Source organism: Lissotriton vulgaris, chromosome 4_1 (genome assembly GCF_964263255.1).
Source record: "Lissotriton vulgaris chromosome 4_1, aLisVul1.2, whole genome shotgun sequence".
NCBI classification, from domain to species: domain Eukaryota; kingdom Metazoa; phylum Chordata; class Amphibia; order Caudata; family Salamandridae; genus Lissotriton; species Lissotriton vulgaris.
Window position 1 is genome coordinate 1,124,419,389 of NC_141691.1, and position 6,000 is coordinate 1,124,425,388.

Genomic DNA, 6,000 nt, shown 5'->3' on the forward strand with positions numbered 1-6,000 from the left:
GGCCAACTGTCAGCCCCTAGTAAATGGTACCCTAGGTACCCAGGGCATGGTGACCAGAGAAGACCCCTAAGGGCTGCAGCACTTATTGTGCCACCCTTAGGGGCCCTGTACCCTGACACCCACACACTGCCTTTGCAGGCTGAATGCCTAAGTACAGAACTAAACAAAGAGTCGACATGGCACACATCCCTGTGTGCCATGCCCACAAAACCCACTGCCCTGGCATATATCAGTCACCCCTCTAGCTGGGTGCCCTATGCCAGTGGTGTGGGCATAGGTGCATGAGCCCTGTGCCCCTACAGTACCCCGGGCCATTCCTGGGCACTGTAAGTGCAGTGATGCCATTAAGAGTATATGGTGCTGGGAGGTCGACATTACAAACTCCACAACACCATAATGGCTACACTGAAGACTGACAAGTTTGGTATCAAACATCTCAGCACATTAAATCCACACTGATGCCAGTGTGGGATTTAATGAGAAATGCACCACAGAGGGCATCTTAGAGATGATCCCTGAAACCTAACCACAATCCACGTCTGTACTGAGAGGCTGCCTAGGCTGCCACACAGAAGACATGGTGCTGGACCCCTGGGTGGAGAGCCTCCCGCTCTCCCGGGCCTGCAACAATGCACATCCTGGACAATGTGCTAGGTCTCCTCTCCCAGGATGGGCAGGGGGAAGCTTCAAAGGCCTCCCGCCTCTGTGAGCTTCTCCAGACCATTTGCTGTACCCAGCAACTGGCCCCCACCAGTCCTGACCCCCACTCTGGTGGGAAGACTGGTGGGAAAAACTACGTCAGGAAGGGGGGGTGTGCCAGCCTGTGCCAACCCCACCCCTCAGGTGGGGGACACGAGGTGAAGCACGACCCCGGGCTCCGGCCATCTTGAAGATGGGGAGCCCTGCCCAATCACAGCAAGGCTCCTGCCCCCCTCCCACAGCAGTGGAGCAGGTTAAGGGGGTGTACCCACCCCAGGACAGGGACCTATTGGTCCCTGCCCTTGCCCTACCAATAACACCCCTAAATTCTGTATTTAGGGGCTCCCTGAGCCTTCCTTCCTCAGATCCCGATGAAAAAAGAAGAAAGAAGATCAGGAAGCAGAAGACCCGCTGTGCAGCTGCTAACAACAGGACAACAACAACTGAATTGTCCCCAGTCCTACCGGAACCTGCTCCTGCCTAAACCCCGGCGACTCCAGCGGACAGCAACCTTGGGACACCCAGAGGACCTGCCTGCCTTGACCCTCTTGAAGATTGGGACTCCCATCAGCAGAGGCTCTGCTGCAACAACCCCCCTGGTGCCAGCCAGGAAGCTCCGGACCAGCCCACTCTGCACCCGCCGAGCCCGGCCCATGCCCCAGTGATTCACGACCACGAGGACGTCCCCCCGGTGACTGGGACCCAAAGTCCAGTGCCCAAAGACCCTCCTCCACGAACCAGATGACGCCTGTGGACCCTCTTGAAGATTGGGACTCCCATCAGCAGAGGCTCTGCTGCAACAACCCCCCTGGTGCCAGCCAGGAAGCTCCGGACAAGCCCACTCTGCACCCGCCGAGCCCGGCCCGTCCCCAAGTGATTCACGACCACGAGGACGTCCCGCCGGCAACTGGGACCCGAAGTCCAGTGCCCAAAGACCCTCCTCCACGAACCAGACGATGCCTGCGGACTCAGAACCAGGGGCCCCTGCAACCACGACCAGCTGAGGGTAAGCTTCCCGACACCTAAAGACACCCCTGCACCCGGCGCCCCACAGCCCCCAGTGCCTTTCTTTGGGGTACCTACCTGTGCTCCAAGATCCCAACTTACCTCTCGAAGTGGTGGTCGCCCCTGAAGAGTCTCTGTCCCCGAGCCTGCAGCCTTTGTTCGTTTGTTACCTTTCCCATTGAAAAACATTGATTGCCCGACGGCTCAAAAGCACCCTGCACTCTGCCGCCAGAGTGCCACTGGCCATGCCACCTTTGCCCTATCCTACTTCCCCCCTTGCCATGAGCAAGTGACCAGGAGCCCAGCTCCCACAGCCGCGTGGCCTGGTAGGCAGCAGCCACCAACCGGAGGCCCCCTGCCCCTCATTGGATAACATTGGGCCTAACTACCTCTGCACCTGGCCGCCCCTGTGCCGCTGAGGGTGAACCAACTGTACCTACCTGACCCTGGGGGACCCCTGAGTCTATGCCCAGAACCTTAACTTCACCAGACGAGTACTCACCTCTAAACTGGTAACTCACTTACCTGCCATTGACTGGTTTGACTCGAAAAATCTTCGGTTTACTTTTGAAAACTTAAAATATTCATATAAAATCAACCGAATTCCGAAGTACTGTAACTGTAACTGTAACTGTAGTTGAGCTTATATAGCGCACAGCTACCCGCAGTGGGTGTCCCGGCGCTTGCTTAGGGAACCCGTCCTGATATTCCCCTGTGTGATAGCCCCAGCGGGTATCCACAAGGTGAAAGTCAGGCATCCCGCCGCGAGGGGCCGTTGTGGAGATTAAGCAAGCTATTGCCCAGAGTCACAGAGTGTGAACCCGTGAGTCGAGAAGGCACCGGAGCAAGAATTATCGAGTCCGTGGAATTTTTAGCCCAAGACCCGCCGAGGCGGGGAATTGAACCCTGGTCCAGGACCGATCTCAGCTTCCGGGTCTGCTGCCTCTAACCCCTGAGCAAGTACTCACCTGTGATCAGGAGAGAAACCAGTACTGTACCTTGTAGCCCAGTACTGAACCGCAAAAGTAATCCTTATCAGGTTTACTAGTAACCTGTATTTTCTCCGTAGGAATCCATTGTCTGCTTTTCTATGAAATTTCTTCTGTCTACTTTTGAAAACTAGAAATATTCTTTAAAAATCATACAAAATACTGAAACGTAATTACTTACCTTCTTTAAGTTGAGACCCCAGTGCTGGACCTAGGAGCCCAGTACTGGATTACAAAAGTAACGACATCGTACTTTACCTGCAACCTGAATTTTCTCCCATTGGATAACATTGCCAGATTTTTGTTGAAAAGTTTCTAAGTGTGAAATTTTAAAATAGCTTTATATTTCTGAAAAATCACTACAATAACTAAAACCTTTTTACTAAATTGTTTTCAGCTTAGACCCCAGGACTGAATCTAGGATTCAGTCATAGAACTACCAAAGTAATCCACAAAGAATTCCACTGTGTTTATATAGGAAAACCCATTGAGCTCAATGCTAAGTTGTGTGTACAATCGTGTTGCCTACTGCAACCCCTGTACCTATTGTGTTTACAAAGTGCATTGCCTTTCTGCAAAGTACTCGTCTGAGACCTCTCATTTTGAGAACAGTATATTTTGATACCTGTTGGTTTTAGAAAAAAAAACATCTATATCTTTGATATGAAAACAATTGGCCTGAGAGTTCAGTCTTTGAGTGTGTGAAACCTTTTGCTGACTGAGTGTGTACAACAAATGCTTTACACTGTCCTCTGGTACTGCCTTACTGCTCAACTAAGCTACCACTTTAGAGAGTAAGGTCACACCTGGCTTTAACCTCTGTTATACATCTGGGGTTGGTGACTCTATACACACTGTACCTTATTCTGGTCCAGTATATATAGAGCCACTTTCTCACATTGGTGGCAGCGGTAGGATACAAACTTGCATTTGTTAGACTACTTGGTTACCTTCTGATCACACAACAGAACTCATAAATTGCCTTTAGAATTCTGAAATTGGGTTTTCCAAAATACTAAAAGTCTTGTCAGGGCCTTGCTTAAGTCCCTTTAAAAATTTTGAAAAATAAACGTCACTATAGTCAGGGTAGAGGGTTAGAACTATCAGGCTAGAATGTCTCAACAACCCCCAACTATTAGTGAGGATAATATTGAAAAGGACCTGGTGGAGGCGCTCGACCTCACACCTTACTTACACTTAAATTTCAGAGTAGTAAGGTCCTTATGCAAACTGAAAAATATACCAGTGGGCCTGTATCCAACCAAAGTAGGGCTTCAGGAGCTCTTGGCTGAGTATGCTAAAGGCCACCCCTCTGAACAGGGTGCTGACGAGTCAGAGGAAGAAGAGGTACTAGAGGAGGATGATACTTCCCCCCCCCAATCATCTCTAGGGAGAGGAGGGGCCCTGTACCCTTAACCCCAAGAATCACCCTCTGGGACCCTAGTACCTACACAGGTGGGCCAGGGCCCAGAGAAAACATTGGGAGCAGTCCCAATGAAGAGGACAGCTTGTTAACCAAGTTGGCCAAGAGATTAGATCTAGAGGCCAGGGTCCTAGCTCTAGAAAAAGAAAGGAAAGAGATGGGCTTTGCCCCTATCTCTGGTGGTATCAATACCAATAACAAGGATAGAGAGGAATCTTATTATCCTAAAATCCCCAAAGGGATTGTCCCTAAATTTGAGGAAGGTGATGATATCACCAAGTGGTTCACAGCCTTTGAGATGGCTTGTGATATGAGAAGAGTGAAGAAACCTCTATGGTGGGCACTCCTGTGGGAACTGTTCTCTGGTAACTGCAGAGACAGGCTTATGACCCTCTCTGGGCCAGATGCAGGGTCTTATGACCTCATGAAGAAAACTCTGATTGAGGGATTTGGACTCACTACTGAGGAGTACAAAATTAGGTTCAGGGAGGCTCACAAAACCCAGACCCAATCCTGGATAGATTTTGTAGACTACTCAGTAAATACACTGGATGGTTGGTTAACTGGACACAATGTGCATGGTTTTACTGGACTTTATAATTTGTTTATGAAGGAACACATTTTGAGTAACTGCACAAATGAAAAGTTGCATCAGCATTTGGTAGACCTAGGTCTAATTTCTCCCCAAGAATTGGGAAAGAAGGCAGACCATTGGGTCAAAACTAGGGTGACAAGGAAAGCCACTGGGGGTGACCAAAAGAAAGTGGTTACAAAAGCTCCCCAGGGGAAAGGTGGTGAGAATCCCCAAGATAAAAAGTCTGAGTCTTTCAAAGGGCCCCTGAATCCTGTACAGGTGTGTGGGTCCCAAACTACTCCCTATGTGCCTCAGCCCTATAGGGGGGAGAACTTTAATCCTAACAAGGCCTATTGTAACAGCTGTAAAAAGTTAGGACATTTAACTGTAGACAAAAATTGCCCCTACAATAAAGCCCCTATGCACCCAATACAGCTACTCCAGGGGCAGTGAATCTACAGATGGGATCAGAGGAGTACCCAGAGCAAATCTGGGAATACACTCAATCTAGTCTAATCTCCTTGGGGGAAATTGAGTTTGCCACTGTAGTGGTTGGCCACCCAACTTTAAAAAGTATTTGCAATACCCCTCCATTAATGGAACTAGAGTAGAAGCCCTGAGGGATACAGGTGCCAGTATCACTATGGTGAAGGAAATGCTGGTTTCCCCAGAGCAATACTTGATTGGGAAAACTTACCCAGTCACCAATGCTGACAGCATTACCACCCAACGCCCTATGGCTATTGTGACATTAGGTTGGGGGAGGTTACTGACCTGAAACTGGTGGTGATCTCTCCACAAATGCCAGCTGACTGTCTGCTTGGAAATGACCTGAAAACCTCAGCCTGGCTGAGGTTCAGCAAGTAACCCATGCAGCCATGCTGGGTATCCCTAGACTGGTGTGTGTGCAAAGCAGAGCACATAGCAAAAAGAAGGGTGAACAAGTAGGTTTGGAGCCTGAAAGTATGGCCCAACCAACCAAGAGAAAAAGCAAGAAGACTGGGGGACCAGCTTCTACACAGCAAGCCTCTCAGGACCCCTCTCCTCAGGGAGAGGACTTGGAAACCCTAGAGGGAACTGAGCCCATGGAGCTTGAGCCTTACCAGGTTGGACTCCTGGGCCCAGGGGGACCCACTAGGAAAGAGCTGTGCCAGGCTCAGCGAGACTGCCCCACTCTTAAAAGCCTTAGGCAGCAAGCCTTTTCAGAAGCACAGGGAGATGTCAGTGGTACCCACAGAGCTTATTGGGAAGAGGGAGTACTGTATGCTGAGGCAAGAAAGGACAATCCTGGATATACCAGGAGTGTGGTA